Source organism: Oncorhynchus mykiss, chromosome 11 (genome assembly GCF_013265735.2).
Source record: "Oncorhynchus mykiss isolate Arlee chromosome 11, USDA_OmykA_1.1, whole genome shotgun sequence".
Classification (NCBI taxonomy): domain Eukaryota; kingdom Metazoa; phylum Chordata; class Actinopteri; order Salmoniformes; family Salmonidae; genus Oncorhynchus; species Oncorhynchus mykiss.
In genome coordinates, this window is record NC_048575.1 from 78,028,903 (window position 1) to 78,051,732 (window position 22,830).

General features: G+C 44.9%; 1 protein-coding gene across 3 annotated transcripts in view; it reads left to right on the forward strand.

Moving 5' to 3' along the window:
• The first annotated feature begins 1,370 nt into the window (after window positions 1-1,370).
• The window catches only part of LOC110536437 (protein unc-13 homolog B), a 126,315-nt gene continuing 104,855 nt past the window's right edge, over window positions 1,371-22,830 (forward strand). For all 3 annotated transcript variants that reach the window (XR_005034748.1, XM_036936444.1, XM_036936445.1), the window contains exon 1: window positions 1,371-1,549. The gene's annotated coding sequence lies outside the window, so the exon portion shown is untranslated. The remainder of the gene's footprint in view (window positions 1,550-22,830) is intronic.

A 22,830-nucleotide genomic window follows, 5' to 3' on the forward strand; every position in this document is an offset into this window, starting at 1 on the left:
TATTAATGACTAATCAATTGATGATAAATATGGAAATAGATCAATGAAAGATTGAAAATAGTTTTAAACCTGAATAGCGAGTTGTACACAGTCAGTCCATTTGACCAACGTTCTTCTCATGTTTGTCCTCTACAACATTACAACTCGTCCCCGAGGACGTTCCCCTTGTCTTTTCACTATACTCTTTCTCCTCAAACTGTCATTTAAAATAACTCCTCTTCACAATCAACAGTAGCCTGGGCCAAGGCTCCTTTTACTCGCACGTGAGGTGAGCAGCTGGAACCGGTTTTATTGAGCTACAATTGGCTGACAGATAACAAGCTTGTGCTCATCACACAAACAGTCAATTCCAGTCTGTAAATCATTTTTAATTCCACGTAACCGAGACCGTGGCAATTATATCAGACCCCACCCAGATCTGAGACAAAGGTCTGAATTTAGGACCCGCTTGGGTCCCAGGTCAGATCTCAGAATTTGGGGTCTGCTGGTCCCTTGAAAACCTCTGTGTAGATCATGATAAAGCACAACTGAATAGTGATTGGGTTAAATAGTCTTATGTAAGGATGAATGTCTCTTAAGGAAATTAAAATATGGAGAGAGATGTGATCGTGCTTGACTCAGAGAGAGAGAGAGAGGGGGGGGGGGGGGGTGGTAGAGAGAGAGTGAGGCAGTGGTAGAGTGAGGGAGCGGTAGAGTGAGGGAGGGGGGGTGTGGTAGAGAGAGGGTGTGGTAGAGAGAGAGTGAGGCAGCGATAGAGAGAGGGAGCGGTAGAGTGAGGGAGTGGTAGAGTGAGGGAGCAATAAAACGTAGAGCAGCTGTTTCCTGTGAGCAACAAGCTGCATTCACTCCGACTGGAGTGGGAGGAGGAGAGAGATAGAGGTGAGAGAAAGACAAACAGGATGGAGGGACCATAGATTGATAAAGAAAGATGAGAAAAGAGTGACTGTGAGTGACTGTGTCCGAGTGTGAAAAATAGGATGATTGAGAAAGAGAGTGATAGAATGAAAGAGAACCAGAATGAGTCAACTGTATAAGAAAGAACTGAGATAGATATTGACAAGACAAGATTAAAGGAGAAGAGAGGGCGAGGGCGAGAGGGACAAAGTGAGTGACAGTGACACAGAAACAGGTGGGGGTTTTGAGCCAGTCTTACTTCTGTGAGAAAAAGAGAGAGAATATAGAAAGAGAGAGAGAGAGAGAGAGAGAAGAAACTGCTTATCTTTCCGTTTTTCTTTTTGGACGGGGTCTGATGCAAGCGCTGGCTACAAGCTACTTACCTCTCTGTCCACCTCTGGAGTCGGAGGCTGATGGGATTGATCCTGGAACACGGGGAGGGGGGGGGGGGGGGGGGGGGGGGGGGGCATGACAGTCACACCCTAACTTCTATCGTTTTTTCAGCCTTTTTAAAATAAGCTCTCCTGTTGATGTGTGGACTCTGCTCCTCTTGTGGATCTCCCCTTTTTTTAAGAGGTGTTTATGCTGATTTTAAACTTTATTCCACTCTTCCTTTTGATGGTTCTAGATTTATGTCTGGAGGTATCTCTGTGAGGTAAGTTGGTGTCCGTTCTGCTTCTCGATCTCACATGCCTGTTTTTTTTACATGCCAAAGAATACCATATCTTCTGCATCCACTATTGGATTTTGTTGAAAAAAAAAAAAAGCAGAACTGTCTTTAATAATGATGTCGAAATAGACAAATATACACATTTCCTCTCCTGTCCTCGTCGCAGCCAGATTCTATACTGAAATCCACAGGGACATATGGAAATATTACTGCCACAACACTGCTCTCTGTCTCTCTCTCTTCCTCTCTCTCTCTTCCTCGCTGTCTCTCAATTCAAGTTCACTTTCAATTTAAGGGGCTTTTTTGGCATGGGAAACATATGTTTAAAGTGAAATAGATAATAAACAAAAGAGTAAACATTACACTCATAACATTTCCAAAAGAATAAAGACATTTCAATTTCATACTATGTGAAAATAGTTAAAAAGGGAAAATAATTTACAATGGTGTGTGTTCTTCACTGGTTGCCCTTTTCTCGTGGCAACAGGTCACATATCTTGCTGCTGTGATGGCACACTGTGGTATTTCACCCAATAGATACGGAAGTTTATCAAAATTGTGTTTGTTTTTCAAATTATTTTGTAATCTGAGAGATATATGGGTCTAATATGTGCAGCTCAGTTTCCACCTCATTTTGTGGGCAGTGAGCACATAACCTGTCTTCTCTTGAGAGCCATGTCTGCCTACGGCGGCCTTTCTCAATAGCAAGGCTATGCTCACTGGGTCTGTATTTAAGTTTGGGTCAGTCACGGTGGTCAGGTTTTCTGCCATTGTGTACTCTCTGTTTGTGGCCAAATAGCATTCTAGTTTGTTCTGTTTTTTTGTTCATTCTTTCCAATGTGTCAATTAATTATCTTTTTGTTTTCTCATGATTTAGTTGGATCTAATTGTGTTGCTATCCTGGGGCTCTGTGGGGTGTGTTTGTGTTTGTGAACAGAGCCCCAGGACCAGCTTGCTTAGGGGACTCTTCTCCAGGCTCATCTCTCTGTAGGTGATGGCTCTGTGGGGTCTGTTTGTGTTTGTGAACAGAGCCCCAGGACCAGCTTGCTTAGGGGACTCTTCTCCAGGCTCATCTCTCTGTAGGTGATGGCTTTGTTATCGACGGTTTGGGAATCACTTCCTTTCTTGGTGGTTGTAGAATTTAACAGCTTTTTTCTGCATTTTGATAATTAGCGGGTATCAGCCTTGTTCTACTCTGCATGCATTATTTGGTGTTTTACGTTGTACACAGAAGATATTTTTGCAGAATTCTGCATGCAGAGTCTCAATTTGGTGTTTGTCCCATTTTGTGAATTCTTGGTTGGTGAGCGGACCCCAGACCTCACAGCCTTAAAGGGCAATGGGTTCTATAACTGATTCAAGTATTTTTAGCCAGATCATAATTGGTATGTCGAATGTTATGTTCCTTTTGATGGCGTAGTAGGCCCTTCTTGCCTTGTCTCTCAGATCGTTGACAGCTTTGTGGACGTTACCTGTAGTGCTGATGTTTAGGCCGAGGTATGTATCGTGATCTAGTGCAACGGTTTCTAGATGGAATTTGTATTTGTGGTCCTGGCAACTGGACATTTTTTGGAACACCATTATTTTTGTATTACTGAGATTTACTGTCAGGGCCCAGGTCTGACAGAATCTGGGAAGAAGATCTAGGTGCTGCTTTAGGCCTTCCTTGGTTTGGGACAGAAGCACCAGATCATCCTCTCTCTCCTTCATCAGCAAACAGTAGAGATTTGACTTCAGATTCTAGTAGGGTGAGGCCGGGTTCTGCAGACTGTTCTAGTGCCCTCGCTTAACCTGCGTCGTCCCTTACTCACCCCATGGCCCTGTTGAAAGAAATGTGTGTGTGTTTTACCAATTCTAACAAAATGCTTGATTTTTACAATGTTGTGTTTTTCCCCCAACACCAATTTCCATCAAGTTGTATAGCAGACCCTCATGCCAAATTGAGTCAAAGGCTTTTTTTAAATCAACAAATCATGAGAAGACTTTGCCTTTGTTTTGGTTTGTTTGTTCATCAATTAGGGTGTGCAGGGTGAATACGTGGTCTGTTGTTCGGTAATTTGGCCAATTTGACATTTGTTTCAATACATTACTCTGTCTGTCTGTATGTCTGTCTGTCTGTCTGTCTGTCTGTCTGTCTGTCTGTCTGTCTGTGTCTGTCTGTCTGTCTGTCTGTCTGTCTGTCTGTCTGTCTGCCTGCCTGTCTCTCCCTCTCCCTCTCCCTCTCCCTCTGTCTCTCCCTCTCCCTCTATCTCTCTCTCTCTCTCTCTCCCCCTCTCTCTCTCCCTCTCTCTCTCTCTCCTCTACACTCTGGCTTTCTATCTGTGTGCATAACCACACCTCCACACAGTCAGGCTCCATTCAGCCTTCAAACTCACTCAGCCCTAATCCACTAATGGACTGTCTGATGATTGATTGTCAACCTGGGCTCATACTCTCATACTGTGTTTTGATTCTGGTACAGACTGACTGTGGTTTGATTCTGGTACAGTCTGACTGTGGTTTTATTCTGGTACAGACTGGCTGACTGTGGTTAGATTGTGGTACAGACTGGCTGACTGTGGTTTGATTCTGGTACAGACTGACTGACTGTGGTTAGATCGTGTTACTGACTGGTTAGATCGTGGTACTGACTGTGACTGTCTGTTAACGGTTGAGACGGTGTCAGTTGGTGTCTCTCTGTGTCCTCAGACTCAGGCTCTGTTCAGATTCAGCTTCCAAATGAACAAATTATGGATGATTAGACTGTCAACCGAGTGTGTGTGAGTGTATGTGTGTGTGTGTGTGTCATGCTCTGGTGCTGTGTCATAAACTCTAATTTGGCACAAGGACAACCTACACACACACACACACACACACACACACACACACACACACACACACACACACACACACACACACACACACACACACACACCTATACACATCCATAGTGTGTAGGCAGTGGAGAAGTGATTGTGTGATTGCTAGGGTCGGTGGCTGTAAGCAGAGACGATAGATACATACTTCAGTGACAGAACACAGGATGAGGGGAGGGAATACTGATCTCCTGGAGGAAATACAGGAACAAGGATTACAAGGATCAGAGAGAGGGATTGAGAGAGAGACTGAGGGATGGATGCCTTTCATGCTTGTTATTGGTTTCTGCAGCGCAGTACGGCATGTCCATACTACAGCCCCATGAGGTGAACTGACCCGATTGTTGTATCAGAGTTTTCAGATCTCCTTCCTTGGAACTTGTTTTAGTCTCCCAGTTAGAGAAAATGGAAAGCGAGCCTGTGAAGCGACTTCCGCTTTTGGACGTTACCAAGGCGACAGTCCATCTCAACTCCTCCTCCACATTTACTGGATCAGTTCAACAGTGAACAAGAACCCCCCCCCCCCCCCTCGACATTTTTTTTTCTCTCTCGTCAGGACCTTTAAGTATGTCTGCTACGTTAGGTTAGCGATGGAATGACATACAATACCTTCTCTAATCAACATGGCCGCTAGCCGTCAAAGTGTGTCCGTACATTCCTTTAAATATTTTTAATCCTGGAAAAACATCGGAGTCAAAGTTCAGCTGCAGCTTCCTCCTTTAATGGGAAACCATAACATCCTACTGAATGGAACAGGAGGCTACATCAGACCAGAAAGATGATTAGTCGTTTCTGGGATGGCAAAGAGAAAGATAAAAATTGATTAGCACAAGGCTTGTCCTGTTAGCTAGCGGTGGCAGGCTGCCAAAGATGGCTCAGAAGGCTCACAGAACAGTAGTGTTCTGTCAGGAATGATGAAGGCAAGGAGAGATGGAGAGGAGGACTGGAGGACTGGACAGGGGAAGGATGGATGGACAGAGGAGGACTGGAGGAAGGGATGGGGGAAGGATGGATGGAGAGAGGAGGACTGGAGGAAGGGACGGGGGAAGGATGGATGGAGAGAGGAGGACTGGAGGACTGGACGGGGGAAGGATGGATGGAGAGAGGAGGACTGGAGGACTGGAGGAAGGGACGGGGGAAGGATGGATGGAGAGAGGAGGACTGGACGGGGGAAGGATGGATGGAGAGAGGAGGACTGGAGGAAGGGACGGGGGAAGGATGGATGGAGAGAGGAGGACTGGAGGAAGGGACGGGGGAAGGATGGATGGAGAGAGGAGGACTGGAGGAAGGGATGGGGGAAGGATGGATGGAGAGAGGAGGACTGGAGGACTGGACGGGGGAAGGATTGATGGAGAGAGGAGGACTGGAGGAAGGGATGGGGGAAGGATGGATGGAGAGAGGATGACTGGAGGAAGGGACGGGGGAAGGATGGATGGAGAGAGGAGGACTGGAGGAAGGGACATGGCAAGGATGTATGGAGAGAGGAGGATTGGATGGGGGAAGGATGGATGGAGAGAGGAGGACTGGAGGAAGGGATGGGGGAAGGATGGATGGAGAGAGGAGGACTGGAGGAAGGGATGGGGGAAGGATGGATGGAGAGAGGAGGACTGGAGGAAGGGACGTGGGAAGGATGGATGGAGAGAGGAGGACTGGAGGAAGGATGGATGGAGAGAGGAGGACAGGAGGAAGGGATGAGGGAAGGAGAGATGGAGAGAGGAGGACTGGAGGAAGGGACGGGGGAAGGATGGATGGAGAGAGGAGGACTGGAGGACTGGACGGGGGAAGGATGGATGGAGAGAGGAGGACTGGAGTAAGGGATGAGGGAAGGATGGATGGAGAGAGGAGGACTGGAGGAAGGGATGGGGGAAGGATGGATGGAGAGAGGAGGACTGCAGGAAGGGACATGGGAAGGATGGATGGAGAGAGGAGGACTGGAGGAAGGGATGGGGGGAAGGATGGATGGAGAGAGGAGGACTGGAGTAAGGGATGAGGGAAGGAGAGATGGAGAGGAGGACTTAACCTTTATTTAACTAGGCAAGTCAATTAAGTACACATGCTTATTTACAATGATGGCCTACCCCGGATAAACCTGGACGACGCTGTGCAAATTGTACGCCGCCTTATGGGACTTCCAATCACAGCCGGTTGTATTACAGTTTTGGTCAGGAAAAGTAGGTCATTGATAAGTATATTTAGTCATAGTTATTGTTGACGAAATTAACACTGGTGGGTGCCGAGACATTTGGGAACCACTGTTCTGAATGGCTCAAGAACCACTGTTCTGAATGGCTCAATAACTACTGTTCTGAATGGCTCAAGAACCACTGTTCTGAATGGCTCAAGAACTACTACTCTGAATGGTTCAAGAACCACTGCTCTGAATGGTTCAAGAACCACTGCTCTGAATGGTTCAAGAACCACTACTCTGAATGGTTCAAGAACCACTACTCTGAATGGTTCAAGAACCACTGTTCTGAATGGCACAAGAACCACTGTTCTGAATGGTTCAAAAACTACTACTCTGAATGGTTCAAGAACCACTACTCTGAATGGTTCAAGAACCACTACTCTGAATGGTTCAAGAACCACTGTTCTGAATGGCACAATAACCACTGTTCTGAATGGTTCAAGAACTACTACTCTGAATGGTTCAAGAACCACTGCTCTGAATGGTTCAAGAATAATGGTCAGGTCCTTCTAGGCTCTCAAGATGCAATGACATTTTATTTTCCTTCTTTCTCCATCTGTAATTATTTCTGTCAGCCCCGTGTATCTTGTCACTGAAATCTAAAATACCACTGTTGTGACAGGAAGCTGTTCTCTCTCTATATATATACATACTCTCTCTCTCTCTCTCTCTCTCTCTCTCTCTCTCTCTCTCTCTCTCTCTCTCTCTCTCTCTCTCTCTCTCTCTCTCTCTCTCTCTCTCTCTCTCTCTCTCTCTCTCTCTCTCTCTCTCTCTCTCTCTCTCTCTCTCTCTCTCTCTCTCTCTCTCTCTCTCTCTCTCTCTCTCTCTCTCTCTCTCTCTCTCTCTCTCTCTCTCTCTCTCTCTCTCTCTCTCTCTCTCTCTCTCTCTCTCTCTCTCTCTCTCTCTCTCTCTTTCTTTTAAAACCAGCTGTCTCATGTCAGTCATTCCTCCCCTCTGGATTAAAGCCTGCTGCTGATGCTGGTATTTAGTGTCTGTCAGACACACAACACGTTTCTAATGAATTCCCAAGTTCAAGAAACATTAGGAAAAGGTGGCACTCCAAAAAGTTTCACCTTTTTATTTTCTGTTGGTGCGTGCTGACGCGTTTCGGCAGTTATGCCTTCACCAGCGAATCAAGAGATGTTACAATATCCATACACATACACATACACACACACACACACACACACACACACACTCATTAAGCACACACACACACGGACACACACACACACGCATGTTCACACACACATTCACGCGCATGCACACACACACATGCACGGACACACACGCACACACGCATGCACACACACACACACACACACACACACCAACCTTGTTTACATTTCTGACATGTATGCACGTGTTGATTAGGGATTTCCAATCTCTCCAGGGTTGAAGGTCAATATGCGTTCAATGCATTTCCTGTTTGGTGTCAGTCTGTTTGACACTGGTCTGTAATTGGTAGGCTGGTCTATTAGTGATAGGCAGCTGGTAGTGGTGTCAGTCTGTTTGACACTGGTCTGTAATTGGTAGGCAGCTGGTAGTGGTGTCAGTCTGTTTGACACTGGTCTGTAATTGGTAGGCAGCTGGCAGGTCACCTGTGATTACAAGTCCGTATTCTACGTCCACCAATGTCTGAGGATGAAGGGAGATGACGTGGAAACTGGCCACTAAGGGCACCAGTGAGCGCTGTTACCTTCCAGTAGGTTTCGGTGTTGCCAGGGCGTCGTGGAGAGGGATGGTGGACGGGGTGTAAACATCTGCCTCTGGTGCCAAAGATTGCATGTTTGAATCCAGTGGCAAAAATCTGTTTTTGAGATTCTTGTTTTAAGCCCAAACCTTAACCCTTGCCTTAACCATTCAGAGTAAATTCCTAACCTAACCTTAACCCTTGCCTTAAACATTCAGAGTAAATTCCTAACCTAACCTTAACCCTTACCTTAACCATTCAGAGTAAATTCCTAACCTAACCTTAACCCTTGCCTTAAACATTCAGAGTAAATTCCTAACCTAACCTTAACCCTTGCCTTAACCATTCAGAGTAAATTCCTAACCGTAAGAATGTGGAGTTAATCCCTAAACTTAACCTCAAACACTTTGACATTTTATTTTGGAACAACTTCTACATTTGACGTTTGAGAAACATGGATGAACGTCTGACTCGGACGTGAGACTGTGAGGTCTGGTGTGTTTATTGGATGGCGGTTTGTTGGATTCCTATTTGATAAGTAAGGTAAGGTAACATGGCCATGGTTGCTTTTTTACAGGGTTTCAATTGTGCTGCAGTTCTATTTCCTCTGATATTTATGTGGCCTGTGCAATTCATTAAATTGGGCCTACAGAATATCTATGTTGACTTACGCTGCTTACATACACTGCTTCTAGGGGCACATTGTGATCCAACTGGAAATCAAGTCAAACAATGGACACTTTTGTCAAGATCCTTGACAGTTTTTAGTCATTTCCTCCGTAGAAGGTCTAAATGTGAAGAGTGTCCATGAGGCTCAGGCTCATCTCTTATTTGGCCTGTTTCCATGTTAATGTGGGGGGAGGGAGGGAGAGATGGAGGTAGGGAGTGATAGAGGGAGGGAGGGTAATAGAGAAGGGGAGGGAGGGAGGGAGGGAGGGAGGGAGGGAGGGAGGGAGGGAGGAATATACCATATTAATTCCCAATTTGATGAATTGAGAATTATTTTCCCAATGTAGCTACTGTCTGTCTGTGGTTTTACACGCCACAGTGCTGCTCAATTCTTCATTTTAAGATTGGATTCCCCCCCCCGCTGCAAATGATGCTTTTGGTTTGTCCCGGTCTTCGGTGGCCGTGGTTTGTGAAGGGACAAAGTTGAGCAAGGCTTGTAAGGAGAAGAGAGCAATTAGCCTCCTCTCTTTCTCGCTCTCTCCTCGTAACAAAACCCTTCATTCTGTGAGCTAACTTGTAACAAATAAATAAGTAGTCACATTTAACATGGTTCATTCATAACGAATAAGAAATATATGGAAAAGGATATTGTTCAAATGTAGAAAGTTTCTATTACAAAGTGATGAGATGCGCATCTCGCCTGTGAGAGCTATTTCTCAATTTGTAACAGTTATATTGGGCAAAATATGTTCAAAGACAAGTTTGGTAGTATTATAAACCAGAAACAACTGGTTTCTAGTAGGCTACAGAATTAGAGAAGGTCTGTTTCTCTGAAAGGCCGGCAGTAGGTTCAAGCGAGCCTGTTTCTCTCCCCAGTCAGAGGCAGCATGCTTGTCTCACAGACTCTGACCAGCAGCAGCAAGCTATTCTCCTTATTTATGTTCAGACAACACATGTGAAGGTCAGGCCAACCTTGTGGGGGGAAAGTACTCATCGTGTTTATTTAATTTAATAATCACACTAATAATTATTCCAGAACCAATCTTTACATTTTATTTAAATTGAGAAAATCTAGAAAGTAAATCTTCCCATTTTAGTCTCTATTTACAGAGCATGTGACATTACACAGTAACCTGGTTTATTTGTCCTTGATACATTTTTTGGTTGATTTCAATATGGAAGGGAACTTGTGTTTGTGTATGTACTGTTTTTGGATGAGTAGAAGATATTCTTACACCATATTTTTGAGTAGCAATAGTAGCAGGGGTAGGATGTTCCCCTAGAATGAAAGGGGGGAATGTGGGATGCACTGATCAAGCTAACGATTAGTACAACACATTACGCAACATACCAAACGTTCAATCGATCTGAACGCAACCCAGAACTGAATTTCTCATGTTTGTTCTACCAACTAAAAAATTGCAGTTAGAGCAAGATCAACAGTTTAAAGTAATACTGAAATGATTGGTATTTCAGTTGTGGTTGGGATATATTGACCAAAATATCAGGAAAGTTTCGGACGTATTTCAGAGGCATTCACAGGTCCAAAAAGTGGGACCCATTACAAAATGAACCTTTCCCATCCGGACCTGATGAGATCCATTTTGAACGGACCCAAGGACAACTACACCCATTTCGTATAGACCTGCTGGGATCCAGACCCAGTCTGATCCGAGCGAGCGAAGCAGCAGAAAAGTCACTTTCTAATCTACATTATTAACCAAAGCTGAGAAAGCGCGAGGGAGAGAGAGGTGACGCTCTAGCAGGGACCGTGCTGTGCTGTGTGCGCAGGCTACTGTCAGTGTGAGTGAGTGACACAGAGGAGTGAGGGAGAGACTAGAGACTTCAACCAACCAAGCCAACTCGCGCTGTAGTAGACTAATAGCTGCTATGGTATACTAATAGCTGCCATAGTTAGTTTATTTATCATCCAGTATGATGACGTAGTACCTGTCTTGTCTGCATCAACCCGGGAGACGCTAGTTAAGCTAGCTAGCTAGGCTAATTGCCGCTTCACCACTAGATGAGCTGTGTTCAGATACTCATACTACCCACGCTAACTGTACTATTTGTGACATGAATTGAGTGTATATAGTATGCTTATTGGTTATAGTATGGTATAGTTAGTATGCCAAAAGTTCCCGGATGTCGTACTAAATCCTCTAAAATATGAAGTATACACGCAGAGGACACTATTTCCGTACTTTAGAGCCCATAATGCAATTCTTCAGGGAAATGGGCGTGGCTTCACATTGTTTAAAGATTTGAAGAAAACAGCGGAAAATATGCACCTGAAGTCCAACGAGAGACGATACAAATTCATTGCTTTAACTAATTATGACAAATGTTAATAAAATGTTGAGCAATGTAAAAAAGTAATTACTTTTCAAATAAGTTACCTTACACTTTCTGTTGGCTGACAATTTGTTAGCTACGCTATCCTTACGAACCACCTAGCATATCATTACAGCAGTATGTGCCGGTATGTTAGCTACGCTATCCTTACGAACCACCTAGAATATCATTACAGCAGTATGTGCCGGTATGTTAGCTACGCTATCCTTACGAACCACCTAGCATATCATTACAGCAGTATGTGCCGGTATGTTAGCTAGCTTCTTATGGGTTGGTGGGACGCTGGCCAACATCCGGTGAAATAGCAGAGCGCCAAATTCGAAATAAAGAAATTGTCAAATTAAACATTCATAAAAATACAAATTTTATACATCGGTTTAAAGATGAACTTCTTGTTAATCCAGCCGCTGTGTCAGATTTCAAAAAGGCTTTACGGCGAAAGTGTACCATGTGATTATCTGACGACAGCGCCCCGCGCACAAACATTTTACAACCAAGTAAAGGAGTTACAAAAGTCAGAAACAGCGATACAATTAATCACTTACCTTTGATGATCTTCATATGCTTGCAGTCACAAGAGTCCCAGCTTCAGATAAATGTTAATTGTGTTTGATAAAGTCCCTCTTTATTTCCCGAAAACTCAGTTTTGTTGGTGCGTTTTGTTCAGTAATCCACTGGCTCAAAGGCAGACATGACATGCAGACGAACACATCCTAATAGTACCAGTAAGGTTTGTCGAAACATGTCAAACGATGTTTACAATTAATCCTCAATAATCAATAATATTTAGACCGGACAATAGCGTTTTCAATAGAAAGGAAAAATAACGAACGGCGCGCAATCGTTCATGCGAGCAAACCAGCTCTGCTTTTTTCTGTTTACTGTTGACATCTAGTGGAAGCCATAGGAACTGCAATCTGGGTCATATCTCATTACATACTGTATAGGCATTCAAATGAAAAGTACCCACATCAAAAATATCCCACTTCCTGGATGGATTGTCCTCAGAACTGCCACATCAGTTCTGTTACACAGAACCCAAACCGGCTGAGCGCGAGTGCCATCGTGCATAAATGTATTTTGTCCCCCTATACCAAACACGATCACGACACGCAGGTTAATATATCAAAACAAACTCTGAACCAATGACATTTAATTTGGGGACAGGTCAAAAAGCATTAACATGCACTTGCTAGCTAATTTGAATAATAATGAATTTACGATCGCTCAACACCAGTTGAATATGGCTGGTGTCAGTTATCGTCGGCAAAAATGCGTAATTAACAGCAACACAGTTAGTCACCAACGCTCTTGATAACATGACAACTGCCTAACCAGCTCTGCTAGGGTGAATAAAATAGTCAGAGTGGTCACTCTCATTTGCGTCCAGTGTGCGCTCCGAGAGCGAAACCCTATAAATTTACAAACAAACAATCTGACAACGCTCTGAATTTACAAGCGCACTCTGGCACTCCAGAAAGTAATTTAAGAACACACCCGAAGTCGTGAAATGTCTAACTAGTAATTTGTTATGCTAACAAGCTAGCAAGAGGTTGAATAGCAACAGCATCAACTTCCGGTAGACCTGCGAAGCGCTAGTACGCTCAACTGAAAGGATACTGTCCCGTTTACAGTATACTAAAATTAACTAATAGTATATAATATATACTCATTAATTATGTAGTATACAGTATGTTAGTATGGGTATTCGAAACACAACAGTCTTCTCTGCATCAACCCGGAAGACGCTAGATAAGCTAGCTAGGCTAATTGACACTTCATGCACTTTCTCATCCTACAGTTACAAATAATAACAACTCCATTCAGAATATAAAGTAGCAGTCTACATGTTGGCTCTTGGTCGTTGTAGCCTGTCCTTCTCCTTTAACTTTTAATTCTATAATTTTAATTCAATCTTCCATTGATTAGATATCTCCTAACTTTTGCCCCACATGGAGGCTCTGTGACTGGAGCCTATTGCCGTGTTGATGACTTATGATTGGTCAACAACAACATCAACAAGCTAATAACCCATAACCCTCCCCATAACCCTCCATAACTGGCCTGCCTCCTCAGTGCCAGATGTCTCTATAGCCTATTATCCATCCAGCTGGCCGGCTGCTCTGACACAATGACCCCATACACGCCATATAATCTCTGGGAATTACTCTAGGACTATGATTCTATGACCTACTAGCATCTACAGACACTGTGCTAAAGAGATCCAGGAAAACTTCAGACCCCTAGTCATAGTCACGCAGTCACGTGGAATCACACTTCTATCCCTACTCTTTATCCACCATTTATCTATCATTTATGGGCTCCCAAGTGGTGCAGCGGTCTATGGCACTGCATCTCAGTGATCGAGGTCTAAGAGACACCCTGGTTCGAATCCAGGCTGTATCACAACCGGCTGTGATTGGGATTCCTATAGGGCGGCGCACTATTGGTCCAGCATCGTTAGGGTTTGGCCAGTGTAGGCCGTCATTGGAAATAAGAATTTGTTCTTAACTGACTAGCCTAGTTAAATAAATAAAAATGCCATAATTTATCAATAATTTTATCTGATATTGTTACGGCTTGCTTTGTCTTCTATAGGATTCCATTACAGAAAAGCGGTGGCCACATGGTTACCATAGCTACCATGACAGCGTTTTCAGCCAATGTCTTTTGTGCTTTCTCTTTTTTCTCCTCGTTTCTCACTCTCTCTCTCTCGTTCTGCTTGTCTTTCCTTTCTCTCTCTCTCTCGTTCTGCTTGTCTTTCCTTTCTCTCGCTCTCTCGTTCTGCTTGTCTTTCCTTTCTCTCTCTCTCTCGTTCTGCTTGTCTTTCCTTTCTCTCTCTCTCTCTCGTTCTGCTCGTCTTTCCCTTCTCTCTCTCTCTCTCGTTCTGCTTGTCTTTCCTTTCTCTCTCTCTCTCGTTCTGCTTGTCTTTCCTTTCTCTCTCTCTCTCGTTCTCCTTGTCTTTCCTTTCTCTCTCAATTCAATTCAATTCAAGGGCTTTATTGGCATGGGAAACATGTGTTAACATTGCCAAAGCAAGTGAGGTAGATAATATATCAAGTGAATATATAAAGTGAAATAAACAATAAAAATTAACAGTAAACATTACACATACAGAAGTTTCAAAACAATAAAGACATTACAAATGTCATATTATATATATATATATATATATATATATATATATATATATATATACAGTGTTTTAACAATGTACAAATGGTAAAGGACACAAGATAAAATAAATAAGCATAAATATGGGTTGAATTTACAATGGTGTGTGTTCTTCACTGGTTGCCCTTTTCTCGTGGCAACAGGTCACAAATCTTGCTGCTGTGATGGCACACTGTGGAATTTCACCCAGTAGATATGGGAGTTTTTCAAAATTGGATTTGTTTTCGAATTCTTTATGGATCTGTGTAATCTGAGGGAAATATGTCTCTCTAATATGGTCATACATTGGGCAGGAGGTTAGGAAGTGCAGCTCAGTTTCCACCTCATTTTGTGGGCAGTGAGCACATAGCCTGTCTTCTCTTGAGAGCCATGCTCGTCTTTCCTTTCTCTCTCTCTCTCGCTCTCGTTCTGCTCGTCTTTCCTTTCTCTCTCTCTCTCCTTCTCCTTGTCTTTCCTTTCTCTATCTCTCTCATTCTGCTTGTCTTTCCTTTTTCTCTCTCTCTCTCATTCTGCTTGTCTTTCCTTTCTCTTTATCTCTCTCTCTCATTCTGCTTGTCTTTCCTTTCTCTCTCTCTCTCTCTCTCGTTCTGCTTGTCTTTCCTTTCTCTCTCTCTCTCTCTCATTCTGCTTGTCTTTCCTTTCTCTCTCTCTCTCTCTCATTCTGCTTGTCTTTCCTTTCTCTTTCTCTCTCTCTCATTCTGCTCGTCTTTCCTTTCTCTCTCTCTCTCTCATTCTGCTTGTCTTTCCTTTCTCTTTCTCTCTCTCTCTCATTCTGCTCGTCTTTCCTTTCTCTCTCTCTCTCTCTCATTCTGCTCGTCTTTCCTTTCTCTTTCTCTCTCTCTCTCATTCTGCTTGTCTTTCCTTTCTCTTTCTCTCTCTCTCTCATTCTGCTCGTCTTTCCTTTCTCTCTCTCTCTCGTTCTGCTCGTCTTTCCCTTCTCTCTCTCTCTCTCGTTCTGCTCGTCTTTCCCTTCTCTCTCTCTCTCTCTCGTTCTGCTTGTCTTTCCTTTCTCTCTCTCTCTCGTTCTGCTTGTCTTTCCTTTCTCTATCTCTCTCCTTCTCCTTGTCTTTCCTTTCTCTCCATCTGTTTCTTTCATTCCATTTCTATGCTTCTCTCCTGCTCTCTCCCACACTCGTTCTTCCCCTCCCTTAATCTCTAATTGCCTCACTCTCACCCTTTCACTCTCTGTCTCTCTCCTTCCTCTCGCTCTCACTCTCTCGCCTCTCTCTCTCTCTCTCTCTCTGTTTATATCTCTCCCCCTGACTTTCATTCCCTCTCTCTTTGTCCTCTGTCTCTTGACAGTGCGGCAGCCGTTGTTAGTCAGACCTTGAGTTAGCTCTAATCTGCACCTGTGCTGAGTGATTGATTTGATTTGAGCACTTCACTAAATATGCTCTTTGTAATACCATTGAGCATTACTCTCAATGAGAAATATTTTGTCATCACCTGGTCGTCTGTCTGCTTGATTACCCCGTCTGTCATCTCCTGGTTGTGGCGTCTGCTTCATTACCCCTTCTGTCATCTCCTGGTTGTGGCGTCTGCTTCATTACCCCTTCTGTCATCTCCTGGTCGTCTGTCTGCTTCATTACCCCTTCTGTCATCTCCTGGTCATCTGTCTGCTTCATTACCCCTTCTGTCATCTCCTGGTCGTCTGTCTGCTTCATTACCCCTTCTGTCATCTCCTGGTTGTGGCGTCTGATTCATTACCCCGTCTGTCATCTCCTGGTCATCTGTCTGCTTCATTACCCCTTCTGTCATCTCCTGGTTGTGGCGTCTGCTTCATTACCCCTTTTGTCATCTCCTGGCCGTCTGTCTGCTTCATTACCCCTTCTGTCATCTCCTGGTCGTCTGTCTGCTTCATTACCCCTTCTGTCATCTCCTGGTCGTCTGTCTGCTTCATTACCCCTTCTGTCATCTCCTGGTTGTGGCGTCTGCTTCATTACCCCTTCTGTCATCTCCTGGTTGTGGTGTCTGCTTCATTACCCCTTCTGTCATCTCCTGGTTGTGGCGTCTGCTTCATTACCCCTTCTGTCATCTCCTGGTCGTCTGTCTGCTTCATTACCCCTTCTGTCATCTCCTGGTTGTGGCGTCTGCTTCATTACCCCTTCTGTCATCTCCTGGTTGTGGTGTCTGCTTCATTACCCCTTCTGTCATCTCCTGGTCGTCTGTCTGCTTCATTACCCCTTCTGTCATCTCCTGGTTGTGGTGTCTGCTTCATTACCCCTTCTGTCATTTCCTGGTCGTCTGTCTGCTTCATTACCCCTTCTGTCATGTCCTGGTTGTGGTGTCTGCTTCATTACCCCTTCTGTCATCTCCTGGTCGTCTGTCTGCTTCATTACCCCTTCTGTAATCTCCTTGTTGTGGCGTCTGCCTCATTACCCCTTCTGTCATCTCCTGGTCATCAGTCTGCTTCATTACCCCTTCTGTCATCTCCTGGTAGTCTGTCTGCTTCATTACCCCTTCTGTCATCTTCTGGTTGTGGCGTCTGCTTCATTACCCCTTCTGTCATGTCCTGGTTGTGGTGTCTGCTTCATTACCCCTTCTGTCATCTCCTGGTCGTCTGTCTGCTTCATTACCCCTTCTGTAATCTCCTTGTTGTGGCGTCTGCCTCATTACCCCTTCTGTCATCTCCTGGTCATCTGTCTGCTTCATTACCCCTTCTGTCATCTCCTGGTCGTCTGTCTGCTTAATTACCCATTCTGTCATCTCCTGGTCGTCTGTCTGCTTCATTACCCATTCTGTCATCTCCTGGTCATCTGTCTGCTTCATTACCTCTTCTGTCATCTCCTGGTCATCTGTCTGCTTCATTACCCCTTCTGTCATCTCCTGGTTGTGGCGTCTGCCTTCGGTCATTCAGCTGGATTCTACAATGTTTACTCTACCACCATAACACACCTATTGTAATCCCTTACAGACGGACAAGGAGATTACAGTTTTAAGGAATGGACCTGTGTTTGTGTGTATGTTAAGCCGGTTGTAGACCTGAGAGACTGCCACATAGTCTGTTTGTGTCTTGATTTTGAACTGCTAGCTGATTTTGGTTTGAACAGTGTGTTCACCAGTGTGTGACTTCCATAAGCCTGATCAATAAATCAATCAGAGTAGGGGATTAAATGTGAAGGACACAGAGATAATGTCTCAACTCTAAGGCTTTACAGTGGCACAGAACAAAATCTTTTATTTAAGACCATTTCATATGTGCTCGCTCCTGATTTCTCTCTCTGTCCCTTAGAGATTGTGTGTAAGAGAAGGCTGATATAGTGTGTATAGATGTCTAAAGTGATCTCTCTCTCCCTCTCTCCCTCTCTCCCTCTCTCCCTCCCTCCCCTTAACCCCTCTCTACTTTCTCCGTCTGTCTCTCCTTTTCTTCATCTCTCTCTCTCTCTCTCTCTCTCTCTCTTCCTTCCTCAAGTTGGCCTTTCTCTCTCTCTCTCCCTCTCCCTCTCTCTCCTCATGCGTGTTATGTTTGTCTGTTTGTTATGAAAAGGGTATTGAACCACACCTGTCACTGACCTGCAGCGTTCTCCCCCTCCATAAACAAGTAGCCGATGCCTCATGACCATAGGTCAGTGCTGTGATAGCTATGTGTGTGTGTGTGTGTGTGTGTGAGGGGGCCTCATGGCCATAGCTGTGATAGCTATGTATGTGTGTGTGTGTGAGGGGGCCTCATGGCCATAGGTCAGACAGACATACTATACTTTACCACTGGGATAGGATTGAGGGGCTGTCGGACGACTTTAACTCTGATCTACAACCCACATCTCTCACATTTCCCTTCTGTCAGTAACAAGATCAGCTGTGTCTCACCTCCAAGATACGTCTCATCTCATTCACCAATGTCTGGTGAACATGGTGTTATTAGCACTGTGTGCACTGTTCCTGAGCTTGTCTTGATGTGACCTGTGTGGTCTCCAATAGAGTTAATCATCAATCAAACACTTTTCACTGTAACAGTACCCTGTAGTGGTACCCTGTAGAGGTACCCTGTAGTGGTACCCTGTAGAGGTACCCTGTAGTGGTACCCTGTAGTGGTACGTCTTATGTATTTTTTTGTTATATGTACATAATTGTACCTTAAAGAGCCAATAGTGTACCTTAAAGAGCCAATAGTGTACCTTAAAGAGCCAATAGTGTACCTTAAAGAGCCAATAGTGTACCTTAGGGGACAAGGTGGTGCAGGTACATAACCTTTCCTTTAGAAAAGATACACATTTGCCTGTTCAGGGTAGCGGCACAGTCGCTTGTTACTTTTAAGCGGTGAAAATGTACCTCTAAAACAGATTTTGGGTGTTGCTTTAACACTGTAGGGTGTAAAGCCTTTTTTTGCATATTTCCCAGGGTGCCTTTCAAGTAGGGCTGGTCGATATGGCCTAAAAGTAATACCTAAAAACAATTCTGAGGTTTGGACGATTCACGATATATATATATATATATATCTCGATTTCTTGTTTTTCTCTAAACAAATTAAAAAAGGCCAAGACATAATTCTTAACTGGATTTTCTTTATTAGATTACAGAAATATACAAAGCCTCAAGGCAAATGAACAACACAAATGAACAACACAAATGAACAACACAAATGAACAACACAAATGAACAACACAAATGAACAACACAAATGAACAACACAAATGAACAACACAAAGGAACAACACAAATGAACAACACAAATGAACAACACAAATGAACAACACACACCCACACGTCTATTCTATTGTTTAGGAATGTTTGACCATTAGCTGTTTGACTATGTCATTTATACACAGCATAATCATTTTGATTAAAAAAATGTATTAATTTAGTTCATTTGTTGTTATAATTAAAACAGCCTGTGGTTATTTGCTATTGGATTGGCAGAATGACACAACTACTGACACATTAGCCTACAGCTGGTCTGAACATCACTGTTTTGAATACACTTGAATTATCCAACGTCACACTGACCGATGGCGAGGTGAAGCCCAAAGCACTGCAGGCGGGTCCAGATGTTCAAGCGCAATGCTTTTATCATGCTGCTCCTGCTGTCAGTTGTCAGGCACACCTCCTCTTTCACGATGCCAGAGAGTCTTTGAGTCTCTGGGCTATTATTTCACCCGTATGATCATCTGGGAAGTAAGATGTCTGGAGGCAAACATTTAGCCATTTCCAGTCTTCATTTACGTAGTGGACTGTCAAACTTAGGCTCTGACGTTCTGCTCGACCATAGATCGGCTGTGGTGGAAAAATAACAAACACTAGCCAGCTTCTCTGCGACTATTTTACGGGTAGCAGTGTATAATCGCGGCAGGGCTTCTTCCGTGAAACACTTGCGGCTTGGCAGCTGATATTTGTGGTCAGCTGTACCTAGCAGCTTTTAACAGCTTGGATGTTCTACTGTAATGATTGGAACCATATCTTTCGCTATGTAATAGGTCACTGCATCTGTTATCTCCTTCCACCTCAAACTCTTCTTGTCATAAGGGATTACGTTTGAAAAGGTTGCGGCTCTGGTAGTTTGTCTTTTAGCAGACGTTTTGGGAATCGGGATTGCGTCGTCTAACTCATTCCTCCCATTCCACCTCATGTTGCAGGTGATGGAAGGTGTTGCTTGTACTGCTGCTTTTCGTAGCAATTGTCTTTCTGACGAATTTTGCACAGAACATTTGTTTGCTGAACATCAGACCTCTTAAACCCGAACGAACCACTTCCATATTACTGAAAAAACTTTGCTACCCTTTTTGGGGGAGGCTGAGCTGAGAGAGGCTGAGCTGGCTTCCTCAGGAGAGGCTGAGCTGGCTTCCTCAGGAGAGGCTGAGCTGGCTTCCTCAGGAGAGGCTGAGCTGGCTTCCTCAGGAGAAGCTGAGCTGGCATCCTCAGGAGAGGCTGAGCTGGCTTCCTCAGGAGAGGCTGAGCTGGCTTCCTCAGGAGAGGCTGAGCTGGCTTCCTCAGGAGAGGCTGAGCTGGCATCCTCAGGAGAGGTTGAGCTGGCTTCCTCAGGAGAAGCTGAGCTGGCATCCTCAGGAGAAGCTGAGCTGGCATCCTCAGGAGAGGCTGAGCTGGCTTCCTCAGGAGAGGCTGAGCTGGCTTCCTCAGGAGAGGCTGAGCTGGCATCCTCAGGAGAGGTTGAGCTGGCTTCCTCAGGAGAAGCTGAGCTGGCATCCTCAGGAGAGGCTGAGCTGGCTTCCTCATGAGAGGCTGAGCTGGCTTCCTCAGGAGAGGCTGAGCTGACTTCCTCAGGAGAGGCTGAGCTGGCGTCCTCAGGAGAGGCTTAGCTGGCTTCCTCAGGAGAGGCTGAGCTGGCTTCCTCAGGAGAGGCTGAGCTGGCGTCCTCAGGAGAAGCTGAGCTGGCGTCCTCATGAGAGGCTGAGCTGGCGTCCTCAGAAGAGGCTGAGCTGGCTTCCTCAGGAGAGGTTGAGCTGGCTTCCTCAGGAGAAGCTGAGCTGGCGTCCTCAGGAGAAGCTGAGCTGGCATCCTAAAGGAGAGCCTGAGCTGGCTTCCTCATGAGAGGCTGAGCTGGCGTCCTCAGGAGAAGCTGAGCTGGCGTCCTCATGAGAGGCTGAGCTGGCGTCCTCAGGAGAGGTTGAGCTGGCTTCCTCAGGAGAGGCTGAGCTAGCTTCCTCAGGAGAGGCTGAGCTGGCTTCCTCAGGAGAAGCTGAGCTGGCATCCTCAGGAGAGGCTGAGCTCTGCTTCCTCATGAGAGGCTGAGCTGGCTTCCTCAGGAGAGGCTGAGCTGGCCTCCTCAGGAGAGGCTGAGCTGGCGTCCTCAGGAGAGGCTTAGCTGGCTTCCTCAGGAGAGGCTTAGCTGGCGTCCTCAGGAGAGGCTGAGCTGGCGTCCTCAGGAGAGGCTGAGCTGGCGTCCTCAGGAGAGGCTGAGCTGGCGTCCTCAGGAGAGGCTGAGCTGGCGTCCTCAGGAGAGGCTGAGCTGGCTTCCTCAGGAGAGGCTGAGCTGGCTTCCTCAGGAGAGGCTGAGCTGGCTTCCTCCCTTTCCATTATGGTGGAACTGTTACCAAGGCTGTCTAAGGTTGTGATTGGTGGATAACATTTATGCACGTGTTGTCACGCAATTGGGACATGATTGGACATTGGGCTGACAGAGAAGAGACAGTGAGATTCTGCAATTTGTAAAACATTACAACATTATAACAAAACCTTGATTCTTCCGATACAGACATTTTCCATATCGCGCTAAAACATAAACTTGATATATCGCCCAGCCCTACTTTCAAGTCAATTTAAGATTTACCAGTACCATCCATTTCTGTGTTTGCTAATGACAGAGACATGGTTCAATAGCTATCAATCCTGCAGTGTGTAAATTAATCATTTATCGTTGAAATTAAACTCTTTATTGTGAAAAATTACAGTGGCTTGTGAAAGTATTCACCCCCCTTGGTATTTTCCCTATTTTGTTGCCTTACAACCTGGAATTAAAATATATTTTTGTGGGGGTTTGTATCATTTGATTTACACAACATGCCTACCACTTTGAAGATGCAAAATGTTTTTTGGGGAGAAGCAAAAAATAAATAAGACCAAAAAACTGAACTTAAGCCTGCATAACTATTCCCCCCCCCCCCAAAGTCAGAGCGCGTACTGCTAACTGACCTAAATTGGGATATGCTTAACACCCAAGGCGTCCTACAATCTAAGCTAGGTGCCCTCAATCTCACACAAATTATCAAGGAACCTACCAGGCACAACCACAAATCCATAAACATGGGCACCCTCATAGATATCATCCTGACAAACTTGCCCTCTAAATACACCTCTGCTGTTTTCAATCAGGATGTCAGCGATCACTGCCTCATTGCCTGCATCCGTTATGGGTCCGCGGTCAAACGACCACCCCTCAAACATTCCCTAAAACACTGCTCACTTCTGCGAGCAGGCCTTTCTAATCAACCTGGTTCGGGTATCCTGTCAGTAGAGGATGCCTGGTTGTTCTTTAAAAGTGCTTTCCTCACCATCTTAAATAAGCATGCCCCTTCAAAAATGTATAACTAAGAACAGATGTAGCCCTTGGTTCCCCCCTAGACTTGACTGCTCTTGACCAGCAGAAAAACACCCTGTGGCGTACTGCACTAGCATCAAACTTTTCAGGAAAGTCAGGAACCAATACACACAGTCAGTTAGGAAAGCAAAGGCTAGCTTCTTCAAACAGAAATGTGCATCCTGCAGCACTAATTCCAAAATGTTCCGGGACACTGTAAAGTCCATGGAGAAAACGAGCACCTCCTCCCAGCTGCCCACTTCACTGAGACTAGGAAACACTGTCACCACTGATAAATCCATGATAATCGAGAATTTCAATAAGCATTTCTCTACTGCTGGCCATGCTTTCCTCCTGGCTACC